At 38.5% G+C, this 25,780-nt stretch overlaps 1 long non-coding RNA gene across 1 annotated transcript in view; it reads right to left on the reverse strand.

Annotated features, from left to right (window-relative positions):
- LOC306641828 overlaps positions 1–24,280 on the reverse strand; it is a 306,914-nt gene extending 282,634 nt beyond the window's left edge. Inside the window, exon 1 of the long non-coding RNA XR_013758301.1 lies at positions 23,967–24,280. This is a non-coding gene — a long non-coding RNA (uncharacterized lncRNA). The remainder of the gene's footprint in view (positions 1–23,966) is intronic.
- Between the last annotated feature and the right edge of the window lie 1,500 nt (positions 24,281–25,780).

A 25,780-nucleotide genomic window follows, 5' to 3' on the forward strand; every position in this document is an offset into this window, starting at 1 on the left:
GTTGTGGTCTATTTGGTTTCTGAAATTGAGAAGGATTTGTTTGACATACATAGATGAGCCACTGTTTGGGGCATAGATGTTTATGATTGTTATATCTTGCTGATTTATGCTTCCCTTAAGCAGTATGAAATAACCTTCTTTATCCCTTCTGACTAACTTTGGCTTGAAGTCCACATTATCGGAAATGAGGATGGATACTCCAGCTTTTTTGCTGAGTCCATGTGCATGGTATGTTTTTCCCCATCCTTTCACCTTTAATCTATGGGTATCTTTTTCTATGAGGTGAGTCTCTTGCAGGCAACATATTGTTGGATCTTTCTTTTTAATCCAGTCTGCCAGTCTATGTCTTTTGATTGATGAATTCAGGCCATTAACGTTCAGGGTTATTATAGAGAAATGATTTGGTTTCCCGGTCATTTGGTTCATTTTTAAAATTTTGTTTATTTATTTGTTTGACACAACTTGTTTCCTCCTTTATTTGACAATTCCTTTAGGATAATTCCTCCCTTTGCTGATTTGCTTCTTTGTTTTTCATCTCTTCCTCATGGAATATTTTGCTGAGAATGTTCTGTAATGCTGGCTTTCTTTTTGTAAATTCTTTTAGCTTTTGTTTATCATGGAAGGATTTTATTTCATCGTCAAATTTGAAGGTAAGTTTTGCTGGGTATAAGATTCTTGGTTGGCATCCATTTTCTTTCAGGGCTTGAAAAATGTTGTTCCAGGACCTTCTAGCTTTTAGGGTCTGGATTGAAAAATCTGCTGATATGCGTATTGGTTTCCCCCTGAATGTAATTTGGTTCTTTTCTCTCACAGCCTTTAAAATTCTGTCTTTATTTTGTATGTTAGGTATTTTCATTATAATGTGCCTTGGTGTGGGTCTGTTGTAATTTTGTGTATTTGGAGTCCTGTAAGCCTCTTGAACTTGATTTTCCATTTCATTCTTCAGATTTGGGAAATTTTCTGATATTATTTCATTGAATAGGTTGTTCATTCCTTTGGCTTGTTTCTCTAGGCCTTCCTCAATCCCAATAATTCTTAAATTTGGCCTTTTCATGATATCCCATAGTTCTTGTAGATTCTGTTCATGATTTCTTACCATCTTCTCTGTTTGTTCAGCTTTGTTTTCAAGGTTAAATATTTTGTCTTCAATGTCTGAGGTTCTGTCTTCCAGGTGTTCTATCCTATTGGATATGCTTTCTATGGAGTTCTTAATTTGGTTTATTGTTTCCTTCATGTCAAGGATTTCTGTTTGGTTTTTTTTCAATATCTCTAACTCTTTATTGAAATGATCTTTTGCTTCCTGTATTTGCTCTTTTAACTGTCGATTGGTGCGATCAATCAATGCTTGCATTTGCTCTTTCATCTCATCATTCAATGCTTGCATTTGCTCTTTCATCTCCTCGTTTGCTTCTCTGATCATTTTAATTATGTACATTCTGAACTCCTTTTCTGTCATTTCTTCTGCCATGCTGTCATTGGGTTTTATTGATGTAACATCTAGATTTGTTTGCAGCATTTTCTTTCCTTGTTTTCTCATGTTGTTCAGATATCAGTGGACCGCTGAGATATTGCAGATTTCCTCTGTTGATTTACAATGACCCTGAAGATTTCTATATATATCCCCTCTTAGCCTTCAGTAGGCTGAAGTCTTGGAGGAGGTTGATAATGTGGTGCTCCACAAGGAAGCTGCCTCTCTAGGAGTGGTGGCCTTCAGGTGGGGTATATTCCCTGCTAGTGGGCAGAGGTGCCTCCACTTGTTGACCAATGGTCATCCAAAGGGGACCTAGGCTGTGGGCTGAGGCAAGGCCTGTTTGGGCCTGAGCCTCTGGTTTTACTGTCCTTGTGGGAAACCTCACCCAGCAGGGAAGACTCACCCGGTGGGGAGGTCTCGCTGGTCAGTTTCCTCCTAGAGGTTCCCCTCAATTTACATCTACTGCCTGGGCTGGGCTGCCTTCCTCTGCAAAGTTTCCAGGGGCCCGGCCCTACCTCCTGGGCCTGGGAGCCTCACCCTTCGCAGATGAATCTCCTTAGGCTGCCCCTCCTCAGAGAATTTGCCCATAGGCCTGGAACCTTCGCTCCGCCCTAAGCCTGTCTCTGTGCGGCTCTTCCACCCAGAAGCCTCCTAGATCCTGGGACCCTGTTCTGCACCTAATCGCCTGGCTGCGTGGCCCCTCCTCTGAGCAGCCACCTGTGGCCCCGAACAATCGCTCTGAGTCCCAGAGACCCGCCACAGGCCTCTTCCTCCAGACAGCTGCCCAGTATGCCGGTGCGGTCACTAGGAGTCCAAGAAACTCACTTCGTGCCTCCTCCTCCCACCAACCACCCGTAGCCCGGGGCAATCAATCACTCCGAGTCGAAGTGACCCTGCCCGTTCCTCCTCCTTCTCCAGATAACCCCCCGGGTGTTCAGGAGCAGTCCCTCTGAGTGGCTCTGAATCCACGTGACCCGCTGCACGGGTCCTCTGGGCCACCGCCCGGAGCTCTGGTGTGGTCCTTCAAGACCAAGCGTCCCACCACGCTTCTCCTCCAGGCAGCCCCCCTGTGTTCAGGAGCTGTCACTTTAAGACCAAATAACTCACCACTCGCCTTCTCCTCTGAGCAGCCGCCTGGAGCGCTAATGCAGTCACTGCGAGTCCAAAGGACCCGCCGCGCTCCTTCTCCTCCTTCTCCTACTCCTCCGGGCAGGCCCCGGGGTTCAGAAGTGGTCAGGGTCCAAACAGCTCGCCACGCAGCCCCTTCTCTGGCAACCGCCTGTAGTTCCCGTATAGTCGCCCGAATCCAAGCGGCTGCTCCTCTTCCTCCTCGTCCTCAGGGCAGGCCCCGGGGTTCAGAAGCGTCGTTCTGATTCCAAACAGCTCGCCGCGCGGCTTCTCCTCTGGCAACCGCCTGCAGCTCTGGCGCAGTCTCTCCGAATCCAAGTGGCCACGCTCCTCTCCTCCTCCTCAGGGCAGGCCCTGGTGTCCTGAGTCCACACAGTTCTCCCCGCCTCTCCTCCCCCGGGCAGCCGCCGGAGCCCCAGTGGCTGCTCCGAGTCCCAGCGCTGTGCCGACCGGCCTCCTCTATGGCGCTCCAGCGGGGGGAGGGGCGTCTCGCCGGCAGTTCTACTTCACAAAGTTTCCTGCGTTCCGGGACCCCCGTCCCATCCGGGATGCCCCCCCAGGGGGTGAGAGTCACCCGGCTACTTTGAGTTGGTCCCAAGCGTCTCAATATCTCCTCTCTTGAATCCTGAGTTCTGGAGCAACACGTAATGCAGCCACCCTCTAGGCCGCCATCTTGAAAACTCCACCATGCCGTTTTTGTTACTATTGCTTTGTAGTAGAGTTGAAGATCTGGTATTGCAATACCCCCTGTTTCACTCTTCCTGCTAAGTATTGCTTTAGCTATTCTGGGTTTCTTATTCTTCCAGATGAATTTCATAATTGCTTGCTCTATTTCTGTAAGGTACATCACTGGGATTTTAATTGGAATTGCATTGAATTTGTATAGCACTTTAGGTAGTATGGCCATTTTGACAATATTAATTCTTCCTATCCAAGAACATGGAAGATCTTTCCATCTTCTAAGGTGTTCTTTAATTTCTTTCTTTAGTGTTGTATAGTTCTCATTGTAGAGGTCTTTCACCTCTTTTGTGAGATTGATTCCCAAGTATTTTATTTTTTTCGAGGCTATTGTGAATGGGGTAGTTTTCCTAATTTCTCTTTCTGAAGATTCATCACTTATGTATAAAAATGCGTTGGATTTATGGGCATTGATCTTGTAACCTGCTACTTTACTGAATTCACTTATGAGTTCTAAGAGTTTTCTGGTGGAATTTCCAGGTTCGAGAGAGGGTTCTGAGGACCGAACTTAGGAGCTCTCTACATGTAACCTGCATTCCCAGCCCTTTTATTTTATTTATTTTGGGACAGGGGCTCACTACGCTGTGAGGGCAGGCCTACAAAGAGCTGTGTAGATTGTTACACAAATGGGCACACACACATGTTTTTACTCAGAACCCTGTCTTTTTTGGGGTTTGGTCCTTCAAGAACTGCAGGATAGCTAAAACTCCATGTTGAACTAAATGAGTATTATTATTTTCCCAGTCAACAACTTATTATTTCTGTGACTAATCTAAAGAACAGATGATTTTTTGGAGGGTGAATTTGAGGTGGGGTGGGGGAGGATGGGAGGGATAAAGGGAGTGAAAGAGGGTGATCATGAGCTGAAATTGATTTCTATGCATGTGTGAGTTTTTTGGGATAAACCCAACTATTATATATCACTATGAAGCTACAATTAAAAAAAATGGGTGACTTTAGTACACTGCGTTTTGGTAACTTCTATTAGCAGGAGTTAATAAGTTGCAGGAAATTTTGGTTCTGGAATTGGGTTCATTTATTTCTGCTTCAGAGTGTAAAACTTCCCTAGAGAAGGAAGAGGTCAGGATGGACATAATGAGGGGTCAATTGCATAGAAAGATGAGTTAGGCTTGCTGTGAAAGTAAAATTTTCAATATTTGGGCCAAGAAAGTGACATACATGAGATAAGTAGGAAGATTGGGCAAGCGTGAGATTACCAGACTCACACTTCATGAGGTCTAGGTAGCCAGGGTAATCTAGCTGTGGGGTCTAGGGTGGTCTGGAGCCCACATTCGTACAGACCAAACAACCACTTCAGGAAACCTCATGTGGGTTTTGAGGTTCTTGAAGCTACCTGTCTTCGAATGGGTCAAATTTGAGTAAGAGGGTGAAGAAGGGAACTACTAAGACTTGGGATCACTCTAAGCAAAAGTAAAGAAAGAAAATTAGCCTAGGGAGTTGGGAATGATCTTAGGGAGAAGCCTGGCTTTAGGGTGGTAATACTCCACCAGGGATGATTTCACCAACATGTGACATTCGGCCAAGTCTATACATATTTTTGATCGTCACAACTGGAGAAGGATGCTACTGGCATCTTATGGGTAGATAGATACCAGGGGGATGTCAAACACCATGCACACGTCATCTCGTCAAGACAGGATTTTCCAGTCCATAATGGTGGTACTGCTACAGTCAAGAAACTGCTGTATCTAAGTGAATGTGCATGTTGAATAGGAGAAGGTAAAAACTGGCGTTATAGCCTTCAGTTTAAAATACTTCTGAATGAAAGCTATTACTTAATTTAATCTAAACATGGAAGGTTCTAAGAAAAGGCTTAGGCAGTCAGAAGGCTTCACTGTCCTTCTGTCCTTGTTATGGTTCATGTAAGTTGCTTTTTGATGAATAGAATGGATGTTAGGTATTGTTTACCCACCTGTAAAATGAGGCTGATCAAGCTGGACGTTCACTTAGGCATCATTGGAGCTGGCGCGTAAACAAGGCCCAGGAATCTAGTGAGTCCAACAGACCACTTGCTCTGGAAAGACAACCTGGGAAGACTCTCAACCTGTCCTGTGTCCAGCTGTTTATTAGGCGATATTGAACAGAAGGCTAACTGAATTCTGCCACTGAAATGCTGTAGAATTTTCTTTTGGTGAATTTTCCACGCAGGCCACTTTCTTAGTCTATTCAGCTACTATAACAAGATACCATGAGTTGGGTGGCTTGTAAACACAGAAACTTATTTCTCATGGTTCCAAAAACTAAGCAGTCCAAGATCAAGGTGCTGACAGAGTCAGTATCTGTGGTCCCAGACACTTTCTCCCAGATACTGCCTTCTTGCTATGTCCTCACGTAGTGGAAGGGCCAAGGCAGGTTTCTAGGGTCTATTTTATAAGGACACTAATCTCATTCATGATGACTCTGTCCTCTTGACCTGATTACATCCCCCAAATACCCTAATTCCTAACACCATCAGCTTGGGGGTCAGGATTTTAACATATGACTTGAGGAGTCACAAAAATCCAGAGCAGAGCAGCCACTGTTGGAACACCTGAATGGCTGGAAAGAAGAACCTTCCTTGACTGTAAGAAACAGGTGGTATGAGTTTCATTGGCGTAAGTGGTAGCATCATCTCTGTGTCTTGCTTTCATGTTGATGTATCACAAGTGTTGAGGCTGTGGGAGAGAGGAACTATAGGTTTTCTCTTCCCTGAACCATTGGTGGCTACCAAGAAGAAATCCAGTAATTACGAATTCACGACAGGCTTAGGTTTATTGAGTGAAGTAAAATCAGGGAAAACCTCAAAAGCAAAGTATAAAATTGTGTGCAAGCCAAGAACTTGATGTAATGGGAAATTGGTAGCAGGGGATAATTACTTAATTATTAATGCTTAAGATGAAGAACATGGGATATTTGTTGGAAAAAAAAAAAACTAGTGGGAGAGCTGTTAAAATAATGAGGTGTGAAATCATGAGACTCAAGATTTTATTGGAGTCAGTAGAACCTGAGACAAAGCAGAGAGGTATATTGAAGAACTGACAATAATAATAGCTAAAATTTACAGTTCTCTGTTTTTTAATTATGTGCTAAACCCTTTTATACATTATTCTACTTAAACATCAAAATCACTATTATTATCTCTTAATAAACTCTGTTATGACTGTTTTGTAGGTGAGAAAAGTTAAGCACCAAGGATTTATGTCAGGTCATAGTATTAATAAATGGTGGATCAGAGTGCCTGAGACAGGTTAGTGCAAGTTGACCCACTGAGCCCAGGTAATGGTGATTTACAAAATGGGAATGTTAGAGATGGGGTCGATTTTAGTTTGGAAGGGAGAAGGGTGTGTGTGGGTCTGCCAAATTTGAGGTGAAAAATGGAAAAATTGAGGAGGGGATGTTGGCTTAAGAAGCACTGTCCAGAGGGTCTGTCAAAGCTGGACTGAAATAGAGCCAAAGCCATAATTCCAGTAAGTTTAATCATCTTTTTTTTCTTTTATGGATCTATTTGTTCTCTTTTTTGGGGTAGATTTATTTAACTTTTTTAAAAAGATTTTTTAGTTTTAGAGGGACACAATGCCTTTATTTTTATGTGGTGCTGAGGATCGAACCCAGTGCTTCATACATGCTAGGCAGGCACATTACCACTGAGCCACAACCCCAGCCCCTTTATTTAACTTTTAGTACTTCAATGATTCTAGCTTGCAACAGTCGATAAATTTTGCCTTCCTGCAGGGACAGTATAGGAGTTGGGCTCTTCAAAGACTTGTATCAAGAAAACCATGTGTTGGAGCTAGAAATATTGATTAATCATATGCAGAAGAATGAGACTAGACCTTTATTGCTCACCCTGCACAAAAATCAACTCAAAATGGACCAAGAACCTAGGAATTAGACCAGAAACTCTTCAAGAAAAGTTTCTTCCTAGAAGAAAATGTAGGGTCAACCCTCCAGCATACAGGCACAGGCAACAACTTTCTCAATACAATCCCTAAAGCTCAGGAAAGAATGCCAAGAATTAATAAATAAGATGACATCAAAAAAAGCTTCTGCATAGCAAAGAAAACAAGAATGTAAAGATAAAATCTACAGAATGGAGGAAAATCTTTGTTAACTACTCTTTTGACAGGATTAATATTTAAAATATATAAACAACTAAAAAAATTTAACACCCCAAAAACAAATAACTCAATGAGCAAATGAGTTAAACAGATACTTCTCAAAAGAAGAAATACAAATGGCCAATTGAAGCAAATTCAAATCCGGGTGTTAAATGATGCTGAGAAATTAAAACCACAAACCAAAACAGTTTATTTATAAAAACTTCCTAACTTGCTCATCAGAACTACTTTGAAAAACAGCTTACTTATCAACACTCATTTCAACACCTGTCTTTACTATGCCCACTAATCCAAAATTATTGTGTCATTAACTGGGTCCAATCCCAAATGGTTCTCTGCTCTTTAGGAACTACCTTAAAGTCATTCATGATGGATCTCCATAACCCTGTAAATAGTCTCCCTATAATTCTTCCTTTGGAGATTCAAAGACTTTGTGAAGGTAGCAGTCTTGCTTGCTATAGTATAAGAAAATTCTCTTTTCTTGATCGGTAGGTGTTTCTCATTGACTTCATGGGGTGTTTTGATTGAGCTAACATGTATTTTATTGAATGAACATGTAAGAGATGAGCTACTAAATAGATGTGAGCGCTAAAGCTTATAAAAGTACTTCAAGAAAGTACACAGATATAGGGTCAAATTCATTCAGTCTTTTTGGAAAGCACATTTGCACATGACTGGTTTGTGGTTTCTTTCCTCTTTAAGAAGGCCTTGATGTTGTTTTGAGTGGGATTCAGCATGCATTGTTTGAGGGGCAAGGGAGAAAGGGAATGGAGTGCATTTGTATCAGGTGATTTTTGTCTTGACTACCTCCTATATTTGGGGTTATGCCTAAATCACTAGCTTCTAGAAAGGCATACAATATGGAGGGGTTCATGTATTTGAATGAGAGAACACAATTTAAACAATGATGGAGAGGAAGTAGAATGAAAATGCTAGTGAATACTTTCTTAAATGGAATGGTATAATTGATCCCTAAAGGCTAAAAATTGATTCTTGAGGGAGCAAAAAAATTGTGGTCTTACAAAACACCACAGTAGATAATCACATATATACCTGTGGTATTAAAATTTTATAGGGAGAGGGTGACTAGGGAAAGGAAATGTGTAAAAAGGGTTCTGAGGGGACCAGTAATGAAAAAACAAATTTGAGAAACACCCCTCTGGGGGTAGTTTCTTCCTGGCCATGATTTAAACTCTTCACATTTGGCTCAAAGACTTCAAATCTAATACCAAATCTGGTACGACCACTCATGGCTATACCAAACAAAAATGTCTGGTAATTAAAAAAAAAGAACCAAATATGTATTTAAAACATATACTTATATAAAAAAAATGTATACATTAGTGCCTCCATAGATTTCGCTCTACGTGAAACTGGTGCCTGTGTGTGTGTGTGTGTGTGTGAGACCTCTCACCTTAACTATTCTATGGATCTCTTGATGTCAAATTCATATGGAAATTCATTTGGAAAAGAGGTTAACTTAAGTCTACCGACACTGGCAGACTGTAGAGAAAGCTATAAAAGAGGCAAGTCTTGCCCTGGAAAACATAACAAGCCCAATATTTACTGTACTCCATTACATTACAAGATGTACCAGTCAAAATTAATCAATTATAGCCACTAGACAGCAAATAATTAACATGTCTCATTATATCATTCATCTTCTCAGCTGGCAGAAAGACTCGATAATGTGTACTGTGTGCAATTTGACTGTTTACATTTAATTTGTATTGTAATCAGAAAATGCTCAAAGATTCTTAATACATTAGGTGGCAAAAGACACTGGCCTAGGCTTATTGACACAGCATCTATTCATTTCTTTCTAAACAGTTAGAGTTTCCAGGAAATATTAAGTACTAAAATAGATGCTATCTACATAAACATATTTACCAAAATAAAATTATCCTGAAAATTGGTCCTTCAAACACTTTAATGTTGTGTAGGTGTGATATGGGAGAGAGCTCTTGGTTCATAATGTAATGAAGACTACAATAATCTAAATTTTAATGGGTAGAAGAACATCTGAAGCCATTATTCATAAAAAAAATGCAAACTAATAGGCCTATGCTTGTCTCTTTCAATTTTCAGACTAATGGTTACTGTGTTCCATACCTCTCAGATTACAGAATCCAATAATCACACTCTAGGCAGCTCTATGTTTCCACAGAAAATAGAGCACAAGTAGTAGAAATAAAAATGTATGTTCATGAGCACATATTAAAGGTCTGTGAATAACTGACCAGTTTATTGGGTACTTTACATGTTACTGAGAATAACAGAAACTCCATCGCAACTTTGTGAAGTTGCTTTTACCACTGCCCCTAATTACTGTCCTTAGCCTTTCTCCTTATCAGTCTTACTTTATTTCCTCTTTCATAATACCTTTTTTTCCCTACCAGTAAGGAACTGCAGGCTCACAGATATTAATATTCTTAAACTTGATGATGAACTTAAAAAATGTCAGATTCCACATGTAAGTGAAATGATTCAATATTTTTCCTTCTGTGTCTGGCTTATTTCACTTGGCACACATGGAATAAAAAATAAGTCCAGGTACAGAGAAAAGGAATACAGCCGTGACCACATAGGCAGGGGAAGGAGGAAACGTAATTCCAAGGATACCGAACAGCAGATATCTGGGATGAACGAGTCTAGAGGTCATTAGTGCCACCTGAGGACTAAAATCAGTAAAAGTGCATTATATTGGGGATTTTTGTGAAATAAGTTGATTTTAGCTACTTTTCCTCTCAGCCATTTTCAGAATCCTCTCTCTCCTAAAAGTTCATGATGAATAGACATGTCGATTTGTGTCACTAATAAGCATTTTGCTATCGATTGTATCCCATAATGTCATACTGTAAACCTCAAAGACACATGAGGGAATTTATTTTTAAGGAGTGGTAGAACAGAGGTAAAAATCCAAATCTGGCCAGTTCAAATCTATGACCTTTTCAGAGGACTGTTGTGGGATTTTGGGAGCTAGCCTCATTTTTAATAACACTTAGTCATTTTGCCTACTTCTCAACAAAGGCCTTCCTTTGGGGGAACTTATATCTAATGGGGTTGACAGAAAATAAAACAAAAAAACATGTTAGGGAGTTGATGACAAGTGTCCTGAAGAATATCAAGGTAAGGGGAAAGAGTTGGTGGAGGCAGTGTTAGTCTCTGTGGACTGATCTGAGCCCAGAACTGCACTGAGAGCATCCTAGGCCCAAGGATGTAAGGAGGGATGAGAAAAGGAGTTCATCACACAGCAAGGAAGACCCAGAGTCTGGAGAAGTGGGGAGGTAGAGGGGTCATTATTTGTGGTAGTAAGACAGAGAGAGGAGATAAGGTTGGGTTGGGGCCCGGTAGACCATGGTAAAGGATTTTGGATTGTTTTCCTTGAGTGAGAGAGAAATCCCTGGAGAGTTTGGAAGAGTGATATAATCTGACACATTTTTCATATGACCACTGAGGGGTGTGTGTGTGTGTGTGTGTGTGTGTGTGTGTGTGTGTGTGTAGTGATCTGGCAATGGTGGGAGAGCTAGAAGGTGGAAGGCCAACTAGGAGCCTATGATAATAGTCCAGTGGCTTGGGGGTGGGCCAGCACTGTGGAGGTGATGAATAGTGATAGCATTTAATATGCGTTTTAAAGGAAGAAATGAGGAGATGGATTGAGTAACTGCATATCCAATGTGAGAGAAGAACAGATATCAGGAAGATTCCAAGGGTTGGGATTCATAACACTGGCAGGATGATGCTGTCTGAGAAGAGGAAAACTGGAGAAGGATAGGTTTTGGAGAAGATTAAAGAAATCATTTTTGGACATATTAGTTTTGAAATGTTTTATTAGACGACCCAACGATTTTTGATTCCTCAAGTATTTCATATTCCCTCTGTTTATAAAGTTCTCCATCTTTTAGGAATAGTAAACCAAGAACAGATAGTACTGTACTTGGACTATTTATAATTTCCTTGTCCTTATTTTCATTATTTATGATTCAGGTGTAAATGGTTTTTCCAATTCCAAATTCTATCAGGAGGTTTTAAACAACACTTCACTTTTTCATAGTGATTTATTTGACAATAATTCTTTCACACCATGCTGTACTTTTTAACCACATTGTTTTTTTTTTAAGGATTCTCACTTGTTCTGACATTTAGAAATCCTTGTCTAATACTTATGAAATCATTATTATTTATTGTAGAGTTCTGATGCATTATATTTTCTGCTAGTGTTGCTTTAGTTTTTCATAAAATTTATATTTCTTCTGTAAAGCCAATTTTAATATCATCCACATTTGACTTGATGGAGCCTGTGTCAGAGGGCCTTTGTTTTGTTCTGGGATGACACTTCACTTGAATAGGCACTTTTCAGTGTTGAAGAATACATTTCCTAAAACAATGACGTCAAGAAACAGAAAAAAATTTGTCTACCTGACAAGATACTAGATGTGGATTCCTACAAGGAGAAATGAAGCACAGAGGTTAAAACTAAGTTCTGGGTTTTCTACTTCTTACTCTGTGGTCTGGAATAAAGTACTTACTACCTCTAAAGGTATTCAGTTTTTGTTTAATTAATTAAAATAATAATAGAAACAAATTAATGAGTTTGTTAGGAAAATAAATGAGATAATCCACATGAAGTTATTGACACAACAGGTACATAGTGGATACTTAATAATTGACATAATTATCATTATTTTTATTACTATTATCAGTAAAGGATAAAATGTTGTATCAAAGGATCTTCTTAGCCCTTAACTCTTTGCAAACAATTGACATGGTCTCTGATGGCTATAGATATGAAAAGCATAGTCAGTTTTCTACAAAAATTTACAACCTACTTGCAAAAATAAGAGTTCTATTCTTGGACATAATATAATTAAAACATTAAAAAGTGGTTTAAGAAGGAGATAGATTATGACAAAATAGTACAGATTTATGTCCTTGGAGCTCATTGATAAAGGTTGCCAGGGCACTCAGAAATGAGAGAGGGATGATTTCTGGCCCAGGGTGATTACAGAGAACTTTGGGAAAAGAGTGGAATTTGAAGTGGATCTTAGGGAAGGAACAGCATTTACTTAATTAAAGAAGAAAGCAGAAATTTTGAGCAGATGAAATCTGGGAAAAGCACAGAACTGAGAAGAGGTAAGTGCGTTTATAGAAACAGTTTTTGAAAGTGCTGTGGATTTTATCACAGCAAAGCAAATTATTCTGATAAATGTTTTTCTGAAGTTCTCTTGGCAAAATAGAATTAAAAACTAGAAAAATGAATGAATGTAACTCAGAGAAAAATAAACGAATTAAAATTTGTCAAGCGAAAGATTAAAAAGTTTAGAAAATTTCAGTGAGGAGTGCTTGTGGCAATATTGTAGAGATCTTCCTATTTATTTTTCTAGTAGCAGGAACTTTGTACTTAAGTTTTCCAGACAACCATTTGGAAGTAGAGAAAACTCTACTCTTGAGAATAAAAATGTTTTAAGACCTTTGGCACTGTTATAAGTTTCAAGACTTTATTTTGGAACTCAAAACCCAACAGTTTGACCATATTTTTTTCCTGGGCTACTTTCAAGTGCTCCCTTGAGTTACTGTTTACTGCTGACAAAATGGAAACACACACACACAAATCTTGGTTAGTATCTTATACTTTTATTTTGCCACAAGTGCTATGTAGTCGTGAGGACCAGATCATCCAAAATGCAAAAATAATAACAGATCAGACAAAATGCTAGGTGATATTTAATTCATTTCTGTATTTTGAACACATGAAATCAGGGATACATATATTAATAATGATAAGTTTTACATGGGGGAACAAATATTTGAAGACTATCACATTAAGGGGATGACAAATGATTAACTCTTGACTAGTCTTGGAATTGGGAATTCTCAAAGTACATCGATGGGAAAAGGGCCTTCTGTGTGCAGGAAACTACAGAGTGGCATATGGGCACAAGGGGCTTATAAGTGTGTGTGTGTGTGTGTGTGGTGTGTGCGTGTGTGTGTGTGAGAGAGAGATTGAAATATTTAAGAGCAGAGAAGAGAAGAGAGGAAGAAGGGCATGAGAGAGTGACCAATGAACCAACGTTGAGATCAGAATGTTAGACAAGGCTATAATCTTTGAAGAGTTTTACATATCATGCTAGAGGCCACGAAGAATTACTGGAGAAATCATTGCTATGTTGTATTTGGTACCCAATGTAATGGAGGCGAGCTACCTTCGAGAAAAGGTAGCTCCTTTTCCATCTTTCAGAAGAAAAATGTAGTACTCCAGAAAAGTTTTTGAGACATTTAAAGTAAAATGGACACAACATGGTACAATGGTTTGCATAGTGTCCCACAAAGTCCATGTGGTACAAGTGTGGTTTCCAGAGTGGCACTATTGAGGAAATTAAGTGGGCCTTTAAGAAAGGTCCTTGGGTCACTGGGGCATGCTCTTAAAGGGCATTGTGGGGCCCTGCCTCCTTCCTTTCTCACTCAATCTCTGTCTCTCTCTCTCTCATTTTGTTTCCTGGCTCATGACTTCAGAGTTTGCTCCTATCATGATGTGTCTTCCTTGCAAGAGGTCTAAAGCATGGGATTGCCTGATCTTGGATTGGAACCTCCAGAACCATGACCTAAGCACACAGTTACTCTTTCTAAGTTTATTACCTCAGGTATTTTGTTATAGTAATATGGGGTTGATTAATAATTGGTTGCTAACTGGTCATTGTTATGGGGCACAACTTAAGAACAGACTGATCACCACTGAGAAGTCCAAATTTGAGAGTCTTTATTAAGCTGGCCGGCTGACTGTCTCACACAATGCCCTAAAAAAATGGCTATTGAGATAACAGCCCCAACCACAGGGTTGTAGGAGTTCTTACACCAAAAATCACATCAATCATAAGTGTGTGTTGCTATGATTTTAAATTATAAACTAACATCATGAGATCATTGACAGAGGGGGAAGTGGGTCACCTAGGTTCGAACTAAGGAATGGTTACTAATAACCACACAATTACCTTTTACATGGTACATTGGTTAGGAGCAAGAGAGATCAAAAGAGAGCAATTTTTCATTACATAAGAATTGTCATTTTGTATTGCTAAACATGTCACTCTAAGTAACTGATGATGAGGACAGAGGTGTTCCCATGGGAGAAGCTTATTTCCTACATAACATGGAGTCTCAGAGCAAAATGGAGTCTGGCTGTCCTATAACATTGTCATGGAGCCAGATCTATCAGCCAGATCTATCAGTCCATCACAGCCACGAGGGCTGAGGGCTGAAGGAGAGGAAGGTGTCTCAGATGTTCCAACGAAGGTGACTGGGCAGCTCAAGTTTTTTTAGCAAATATTTATTAAGTGGTTTTAGAAGTAGGTTTTAGGTTTGCTGATAGATTTGGGGCATACAAAGTTAACTGAGAGTTTAATGGAAGAGACAAACTAGTGAACATTCAATTATATTACAGTTGATAAGTATCATTATTCATTCTAATAAATAATACAGGAGGGGAAATAAAGCAGATAGAGGAAATAAGGAAAGGTAACATATTCAGTTCTAGACATAAAAAAACATCAAGGGATCTCTAGAACCACAAACACAAGTGAGAAATTAGGGCCATGCTGAAAGAAGTAAGGCATTGAGAAACAAGAATGAGCCTGGGTTTGACTTGTTGCCTGTCTTCATCCCGTAGGTTTGTAACCTAAGTGATAATTTCATCATCTGCAAAATGCGATTCAGGTCAGCTTCCCTGCAGAGTGAATGAGGGTGAGAAAGAGTAATATATAACATGTTGATGATGCTCCAGTGGGTAAGAGATGACTCCGGCCCAGTCCAGGGAGCAAGAGATGCCCTGGCTTCCTGCCTTGTGACCTAAGGGGTTTGCTTTGAACATCATCTTGTTACCTGAACTGTTGATTATTCAGCTCTATGATATCAGAACCATTTCCCTGCCTTTGGTTGATAATAATCTTTAAAATAATCTGTAGATCTGTTAAAATTAGGCCCTTATGATTTTTTTCAGATTGTACATATCAATCAGTGTTTGCATATAAAAAGCACTTTCTAACTTTATCTTTAGGATGATGAGGGCGATCATTTTCAAGATAGCATTTGAATGATAATAGATATTTTGAGATTCATTAAGAAACTCAATCATTAGTTTATACAAGCGTCCTCTCATTGTCAGAGGCTTATCTCTGACAACGCATGTAACTGAACAAAAGTTGCAATCTTGGTCTTTAATAAATAAAATATATCTTCTTTTGATTTATGAGGAAGTGTGGATTTGGAATCAGAAAGACCTTAGAATTAGCCTTGGCTTGTTTTCTCAGTTCCTTGAGTGGGTTTGGACAAGTTTTTAATGTCTCTGAACTTAAGTTTTGTCAAGGTTAAAATGCAGTTAATAATAACTTTATTGCACATTTATTGTGAAACTTATATGAGATAAGGAAAGCAAATTGCCTATCCAAGTGCCAGGCACGTAGTAGCTTCCAAGTTTTTTCCTGGACATGGAAACTCTTATTTTTTTTTTTTTTTTTCTCTTTCTCTTCTCAAAGAAAGAACATTTATGACACTTTTCACCAAACCTTTCAGCTAATAATAAAATTCATTGTGGCAACTCTGGATACAAACTGCCAAACTGAGACATTAAAGCTGTGCTAGCACATACACTCCATTTTTAGATTTAGTTGCTTGAGATGTAACTTACGAATGAGTCACGGGGAAGATGGGTGCTATCGGCCTAAGACAGACTATATTTACCTTAACTGTCTCTTATTATTCTCACTTGCAGAATCCTGTAAGAAAGAACTCAGCATCACGTGCTGCCAGAGAAGCACATCCAAGTGTGTAATAACATAGAAAAATACATTATTAATTAGAAGTAGCGTGATGAATTGAAATCTTGTCAAGAAGGCAAGTTGTCCAGGAGATTTTCTCAGTTCTTCCACATTATTCCTTTAAAAGGATAACTTTCAAACTAAATGTTTATAGATCTGGCATATCTTTTTCTTGTACTGAGAAGTTTCTTTTCCTTAATAGGAAGGTAGTTCTCTGATGAAGGATGCTAATCATTATAAATGGCTGTTTACTTGCCAGCCTAGTATTATCTGCATTGTGATTATTTGTTTTTCCTTCCTGTGGACATCTAAGTATATTGAAGGTTTGGAGCAAATTTTATTTGCTTACTGCATACCACCTACAATCAGGTTGATATCTCATACATATTAAGTATTTAGTGAGGTGCTAATGAAACAATGAATAAATTTGAGCTCACTAAATTGAGACATATCAGGTTTGTGAATTCTGTTTGATATCTGAGGCTACTATTCCCCTCAGTTTACCCTACTGCCACTTCTGTTTCTCCCTACATATTTCATTTTTTTCTCTTATATTTTAACATCTTCTTCCACCCATTTTGATTCTTAGGAACTATTACTTTCTAAAACATTTCCTCTCTTTTAATAACTGTCTTTTGTGTGTGAGTGCATAAGACTGAAGTTTGAACCCAGGCCCTCACACATGCTATGTAAGCACTTTGCCACTTTTTTATTTTGAAGCGAGGTCTCACTAAGTAGCTCAAGCTGACCTTGAACTTGGAATCTTCCTGTCTCAGCACTGCCCCCCCCCCCCCACTACAGTAGCTGGAATTATAGACATGTGCTATCACAATCACCTTCTAGGTGCTATGGTCTGACATCCACTTCCGTCAACTCCATTCACATAGCATCCCTGCAGGGCAGGTTTAGTATGACTCTCCTGCCGGATCTTTGTTTACTTGAATCTCAGTACTCAATCACTGGTCCATGTATCACCAAAAGTCCTGCTTGTTGGGTTTCTTCTCTCTTCTCTATGTCAGGGATAAAAATCCATTCTTAGCAGAATTGTTTTGAGGCTCAATCAAAATAATCTATATCAATATTCTTCGTGTTCTATGGTGACTTCGTTCATTTGTGAATGCGCTCTTCCTGTAAACTGTTAGAATTTGAAAATGTCTCTTGTCCTTTCCATGAACATTCTTGTTCATACCTAGGTAAATTATCTAAGTCCTAAGTGGCTAATTAATCATTTAAAGTAAGATTGTAGGACAAGACAAGGCAACAGTGGTAGGTGCCAGATGCTGGGTGGTATCTTTAAAGATTGACTGATACCGCTGCATGGGTGGCTGGCAGGTGAAAACCAACCTAGATGAGAGAGATTTGCCAATAACCGTTGGCAAATCCAGGACCTCAAACTGAAAATGCAGCCAGTTGGTGCTGACTAACTGTGGCCCTGATACTGGTCCTACTAGATCTCTTTTGCTCACTTTTCATCCAAGAGTGATATTCTGGGTTACTGCTGGTGAGAGCCAGGGCTTCTAACTTATGGACAGACTGGTAGCTTCGTTCTTCTACCTTCACCTTTTCCCTTTTGTATAAATATTTATGAATGACCCAATGTGTGTTCTGCAATTTTCAGCTTAAGTAACATATTTCCTAATTAAAGTGTTTCATCTTAGTACTGGAACTTGAGTTCCCTGCTAATGCTTCTTTCTAGTGGAAACCTAAGCATTAAAGATGTTTTAAACCAATTTGTTGAAGTTTATTAGCAGCATTAATGAGAGGTAGCCATAAGAGCAAACTTCCATATTAAATTGGTCTATATAGATAATGGTATTTAAAATTTGGAAATGTACTTACATATATTAGGTAATTGTACATGTACTTTCCATTTAGCTTATTTGTGGAAGGCACTAAGGCATTAGAATCAGAAAGCAATATTGTTTCTAGCCAGGAGACACTGGAAAAGTTATTTATTCAAATCCTCAACCCATTTTAAAATCAGTTACTAATTTTTTAGTGTGGTGGGATTGTTATTTGTTGTAGGGGTTATTTATATATTTTGGACATTTTTCCCTTTCTATTTTCTTCTTGAGGTTTTAGTTTCAAGTCTGTTTATAAGTCTTTACTTTTGATTTAATTTTTGTGTGTGGTGTAATTTTCAGAGGTGGCTATTAAATAGCCAAGATGCAGAATTAATGATGAAGGAATGGATAAATTAAATGTGGTATATACTCATAGTGGAATATTATTCTGTCTTAAAAACTCCCCAAATCCTGTAATATGCAACAGTATGGATGTTGAGGACATGGTGGTAAAGGAAATAAGCCAGCCACAGGAGAACACATGTCTCATGATATCAGTTATAGGTGCTACCTAAAACAAACAAATAAAGCAGAGGTTATCATGGTGTTCCCAAGGGCTTAAAGGAAGAGAGAAGCAGGGGGTTGTAACCAGTGGGTACAATAGATGAATAAATTCTAGAGATCCCCTGCACAATGTTGCACCTACAGTTAACAATACTTTCTTTTTTTACACTTAAAAATCTAAGTGGTAGAGCTCACATTAAGTATTCTTAACACACATATGCACACACATGCACACCCACATTAATTGACTTTTAAAGCCCTGGATTCCTCACCCTTAACTGGAGTTGTCAAGAAGAGAGGAGCACGTGAATTACATACAGAGGGTCCCTGACTATTTTGTCTAGTGCATCCTCACTGCCTCCATTATTCTCTATATTTTCTGAATTCTCTTTCATTGCTTCACATAATCTGATGTGACTGTCTTTATTTGATTACTTTTTTTTTAACATAAAGGCAAAGTACACTCCATGAGGGCAGATGTGTTTTCTGGCTGATTTGTTGTTGAATCCCCATTTCTGATAATGGTGTTACCATACAAGATGTTTAGCAATTATTTGTTGAATGAATAAATAAATAGACCAAAATATTGCACATTATCCCCTAGATAGTAAAACATAATAACTATCATAGGAAATACTATATCATAGTAAATATCATTATATTCTTACAATGAAATTTTAGGGGTTTTTAATATTTTATTTTGTTTCCTGAAATTCGACTGGGTCCTTTGCTCTCTCCTGCACATTTTCTCTGTAAGAGCTCATTCGGTCAGTGATTTGGTTGTGCCAACAGTTCCCTGGTACACATTCCTGGCCTCTCCTCTCTGGAGCCCCATTGAAGGGATGTAGTCACCTGATCCATGACATGTCCCACAAATCCTGCTTATCCTGTGAGCTCCTTTTCTCAGTGAGCGGCATCTGCATTTACCCTGCTGCTTATTAGGAACTTTGCATCATCTGTGATCTCTCCCTCCTTGCTCAAATCTGATCAGTTCCATTTCTCCCTCAGAAATGTTTCTCTTTTCCTCCTTTGCTTAGCTCAAACTCTCACTTACTCTCATTTGGACTTTTATGGCAACTGATAATGTAGACAAATATTATTGAACACAATATCAGATCTTTATATGCACTTTATGAATGCAGAAACCTATGAGGCAGATGTTATTAGGGCATTAGTATTATTTTCTTATAGATGAGGAAAAAGCAAGGTTAAATGAAATTAAGCAGTTTTCTTAAATTCTCATCGTTGCTCATTTTTGGAGCCAGTGTTGGGACTAATGACACGTTAACTAACTCAGGCTGACTCCTTACTCCCTGGCGAGTGAGCAAGATCAAGGCCTCAAAGGCGGTTTCAATAGTTAATGACGATGAATTGGACCACCTTCAGGGATTGGTTAACAACAGTTCCGCCAACGTGATCAGCTCCTGCTTGCCATATAATCCTATGGGACTCTTGCCTGCGTGAACACCCCATGCCTTGCTGACCTTTAAGCTGATTGGTTCCCGCCTAGCCCCCACCCTACATAAAAGCTGTGTGACTTCCTCAATAAAGGAGTTCCTGCTGTGACGGGTCTCCTTGAGCGTCTGATTGTCCTCCCCACGGAGGGCTGGGAGCAGGCGGTCAGCCGGCCTTACCTATACCGGTCTGACCTTGTTGGGGAGTGTCCCCTTCCCTTGCCGCTGGTCGAGAAGGGCGAGGGGGCTTAAGACCCCAACAGCCAGGGTCTGAATTTAGAGCTGTCTGATTCCAGAGCCTCCACCATCTTCTAAATCTTCCTATTTACTATGATTCTTTCTTCTCTAGCCCTTGTTCAATCCACACAGACTTCCCCTTTTCTCTGAGTTATTTCTTAATTAGTCTTCAAGATTAATCTCAAACATGGTCTCTTCCATCCTTTACAGATCCCACTGGGTAGAATCAGATGCTCCTGTGAGGTTCCCGGACAGTCTACCCGTGTCTGCCTGGAATATTATTATTGATCATTTTTATTCTGTGTCTTAATTACCAGTTCACATGTCCTCAAGACTAAGAACCTTGTAATATCTGTGCTTCATTAGAATTAGGTAGACTTTTATTAAAGGAATACTTCTATAAATATTATTTACTGAATAATTTAATACTCATTTTTATTTTATAGAAATATAATTTATTTTTCCCTACAAAGATTTATAATTATCAGTTTAGAATATTTGACTTTAAATTCAGTTCCCCTCTTGACTTTCTGCAAACAACACAGGGAGATTTTTATAAGCAATGAATACCTTTTTGTCCTCCCACCCCCGGTTAGCAAGTCCTTTTTGGTATCTGGTGACCCTTAGTTGCTTTAATGTCTTTGTTCTCCCAGACTAAGCATTTTCCTATGCTATCCTAAATTCCTGCATTCTTTTTCCCCCCCAGGTTTGTTTTCTGCTAGGCAACAGCTACAGTGTCAGCCCTGGTGATTCAGTCCTCATTTGCAACATGAGTTTAATGCCATTTTTCATCTCTGACCAGTGGTGGGTGTTTGAGGTCCCAGAAGATATTTTTCGGCAGTGGGTTTTACCAATTCCCAAAATTACAACCTTTTGTATCTTTAAAGAAAGCCACATACATCTCTTCTCCATAATCATTCTTCCAAAATTGGTAAAAAGTCCTTGGTGGTGGATAAAACTGTGATGTGACTGATGGATTTTAAGTGGGGAAGTGGTTATCTCTGCCAGGATGCTTGAATATTGAATTATACAAATCTTTATCACTAGTTTCTTTTGGAGAATATAAGATTTGATTTTTGTTCATAGACAATGAAGCTTACCTCATCCATCATCAGAGTTTGAAAATATATATGTATCTAAATAGAAAATAATTATGCATATATTCAGGTTCAGACTCTAGAAGTCATTTTTTTTTTAAAAAGCATGAATCTCAGACTACTAAAGAAAAAATCACATCAGAAATGTATTACTATGAATATGTCCTTGTAATCATTTGATAAATGTAAATTTTGGAATTGTTTTAATAAAGCAAAGGTATTTTTGGCTTTTAAAGATCTCCTAAGGGACGCAAAAAGCATTTAGAATATTAAGTTTAAATGATGTTAAGGTATTAATTATAATTATAAATTAATCATTATTTTACATGGAATTTACTTTTATGGTAAAATTTTGGATAGCCCTTAATAAGTGGAGGTAGGATTTAAGTTCATATTGTCTGTTCCCAAGTCAAATATTTGAAAAGACCTCTCTCAACTAGTCTTAAATGCAAAATAAATAGTTCATTATCTACCTCCTCATGATAACTTCAATTTTTGAAAAAATTAACCTTCAAAATGAGTCCAAGTTAGTTACAGAAAAGAAAACAATGGGCAAACTGTAATGGAGCATAATAAAATCTTGCACAGCATTTGGCTGGCTCCATCGTGTCAGTTGTATTGATGAGGAAACTGGAGCCTGCTGATAAAGGCTCGGGACATCAGGTGAGTGAACAGACTTTGGTCTGATTGCTTTGTACTGTCCGAAGCTTTTTGTTTCATGATGTGAAGGTGCTGAGAGAGATGGGCAGACAGACTGAACTTGGAGGTGAAAACCAGCGTATAAGCAAAACTGGAGATTAGGCTTAATCTGCTTTGGAGTATACATATCTGTCCATTGAAGGGGAGAGGGAAGTAGTAAAAAAAAATGCTAATCATCCTATTTACTAGTTACATCAGTATTTGGGGCTGAGTTAGTACAATTTGAGTGAGAAGGCCCCAAGGTGTTCTGAAGCTGCTTAAAACATGCATATTATGGCCAAGTACTTATTACTTTTCCTACTCGCCCATAAATATACTCATTCATTCGTAGAATGAGAGGAGAAGACTATTTGCAATGTAGAAACATTTTTTCTTGCCTATAGTGGCTGAGGATCACTATCTTCAGGTTCTATTTTTTTTAAATTTATTTTTATTGAAAACAAATGGGGTACATCTTGTTTCTCTATACATGAAGTAGAGGCATACGATTTATGTAATAATACGTTTACATAGGATAATTGTTCATTCTGTTATTTTTTCCTTCCCCCCCACCCCTCCAACCCCTCTTTTCCCTCTATACAGTCCCTCTTTCCTCCATTCTTGCCCCCCTCCCACCCCCCATTATGTATCATCACCCGCTTATCAGTAAGGTCATTCACCCTTTGATTTTTTGAGATTGGCTTATCTCACTTAGCATGATATTCTCCAATTTCATCCGTTTGCCTGCAAATGCCATAATTTTATTATTCTTTATGGTTGAGTAATATTCCATTGTGTGTATATATATATATATATATATATATATATATATATATACCATAATTTCTTTGTCCATTCATCAATCAAAGGGCATCTAGGTTGGTTCCACAATCTAACTATTGTGAATTCAGCAGCTATGCACATTGATGGGACTGCATCTTTGTAGTATGCTGATTTTAAGTCCTTTGGGATAGCTGGGTCAAATGGTGGTTCCATTCCAAGTTTTCTAAGGCATCTCCACACTGCTTTCCAGAGTGGCTGCACTCATTTGCAACCCCACCAGCAATGTATGAGTGTACCTTTTCCCCCACATCCTCTCCAACACTTATTGTTGCTTATATTCTTGATAATCGCCATTCTAATTGGGGTGAGATGGAATCTTAGGGTAGTTTTGATTTGCATTTCTCTTATTACTAAAGATGTTGAACATTTTTTCATGTATCTGTTGATTGCTTGTACATCTTCTTCTGTGAATTGTCTGTTCATTTCCTTAGTCCATTCATTGATTGGGTTATTTGTATTCTTGGTGTAGAGTTTTTTGAGTTCTTTATATATTCTGGAAATTAGTGCTCTATCTGAAGTATGAGTGGCAAACATTTTCTCCCAATCTGTAGGCTCTCTCTTCACATTGCTGATAGTTTCCTTTGCTGAGAGAAAGCTTTTTAGTTTGAATCTATCCCAGTTATTGATTCTTGCTTTTATTTCTTGTGCTATGGGAGTCCTGTTAAGGAAGTCTGATCCTAAGCCGACATGTTGAAGATTTGGACCTACTTTTTCTTCTATAAGATGCAGGGTCTCTGGTCTGATTCTGAGGTCCTTGATCCATTTTGAGTTGAGTTTTGTGCAGGGTGAGAGATAGGGGTTTAGTTTCATTCTGCTGCATATGGATTTCCAGTTTTCCCGTCACTGTTTGTTGAAGAAGCTATCTTTTCTCCATTGCATAATTTTGGCACCTTTGTCTAGTATGAGAAAAATTGTATTTATTTGGGTTTGTGTCCATGTCCTCTATTCTGTACCATTGATCTACCTGTCTATTTTGATGCCAATACCATGCTGTTTTTGTTACTATTGCTTTGTAGTATAGTTGAAGTTCTGGAATTGCGATACCCCGTTTCATTCTTCCTGCTAAGGATTGCTTTAGCAATTCTGGGTTTCTTATTCTTCCAGATGAATTTCATAATTGCTTGCTCTATTTCTGTGAGATACATCATTGGGATTTTAATTGGAATTGCATTGAATCTGTATAGCACTTTTGGTAGTATGGCCATTTTGACAATATTAATTCTGCCTATCCAAGAACATGGGAGATCTTTCCATCTTCTAAGGTTTTCTTTAATTTCTTTCTTTAGTGTTCTGTAGTTCTCATTGTAGAGGTCTTTCACCTCTTTTGTGAGATTGATTCCCAAGTGTTTTATTTTTTTCGAGGCTACTGTGAATGGGGTAGTTTTCCTAACTTCTCTTTCTGAGAATTCATCACTTATGTATAAAAATGCATTGGATTTATGAGCATTGATCTTATATCCTGGTACTTTACTGAATTCACTTATGAGTTCTAAAAGTTTTCTGGTGAAATTTCCTGGTTCTTCTAAACATATAATCATGCCATTGGCAAATAGGGATAGTTTGAGTTTTTCTTTTCCTATTTGTATCCCTTTAATTTCTTTGGTTTGTCTAATTGCTCTGGCTAGAGTTTCAAGGACAATGTTAAATAGAAGTGGTGAAAGAGGGCATCCCTGCTTGTTATAGTTTTTAGGGGGAATGCTTTCAGTTTTTCACCATTGAGAATGATATTGGCCATGGGCTTAGCATAGATGGCCTTCACAATGTTAAGGAATGTTCCCACTATCCCTATTTTTTAAAGTGTTTTGAGCATGAAGGGGTGCTGTATTTTATCAAATGCTTTTTCTACATGTATCAAAATAATCATGTGACTCTTGACTTTAAGTCTGTTGATATGGTGAATTACATTTATTGCTTCCTGGATGTTGAACCAACCTTGCATCTCTGGGATAGTGCACTTGATCGTGGTACACTATCTTTTTAACATATTTTTGTATGCAATTTGCTAAAATTTTGTTGAGAATTTTTGTGTCAGTGTTCATTAAGGATATTGGTCTGAAATTTTCTTTCCTTGATGTGTCTCTGTCTGGTTAGGTATCAGGGTGATATTGGCTTCATAGAATAAGTTCAGAAGGGTTCCCTCCTCTTCTATTTCATGGAATACTTTGAGGAGTATTGGAATGAGCTCTTCTTTAAAGGTTTTGTAGAACTCAGCTGAGAACTCATCTAGTCCCAGACTTTTCTTTGTTAGTAGGCTTTTGATGACTTCTTGTATTTCATTTCTTGAAATTGATCTATTTAAATTTTGTATGTCCTCCTCATTCAGTTTGGTAATTCATATGTCTCTAGAAACCTGTTGATGTCTTCAAGATTTTCTATTTTGTTGGAGTATAGATTTTCAAAATACCTTCTAATTATGATTTGTATTTCAGTCGTGTCTATCGTGATATTTCCTTGTTCATTCTGAATTTTAGTAATTTGAGTTTTCTCTCTCCTTCTCTTTGTTAGTGTGGCTAAGGGTTTGTCAATTTTATTTTTTCAAAGAACCAACTTTTTATTTTGTCAAGTTTTTTCTATTGTTTCTTTTGTTTCAATTTCATTGATTTCAGTTCTGATTTTAACTATTTCCTATCTTCTCCTACTTTTGTTGTTGGTCTGTTCTTCTTTTTCTAGGGCTTTGAGCTGTAGTGTTAGGTCATTTATTTGTTTTTTTTTTTTTTTTCTTCTTTTATTGAATGTGCTCCATGAAATAAATTTTCCTCTAAGAACTACTTTCATAGTGTCCCAGAGATTTTGATATGATGTATCTTTGTTCTCATTTACCTCTAAGATTTTTTTTATTCCCCTGCCCCCCATGTCTT

The sequence above is a fragment of the Sciurus vulgaris genome, assembly GCF_902686455.1.
Source record: "Sciurus vulgaris genome assembly, chromosome: 12".
In the NCBI taxonomy this organism is placed as follows: domain Eukaryota; kingdom Metazoa; phylum Chordata; class Mammalia; order Rodentia; family Sciuridae; genus Sciurus; species Sciurus vulgaris.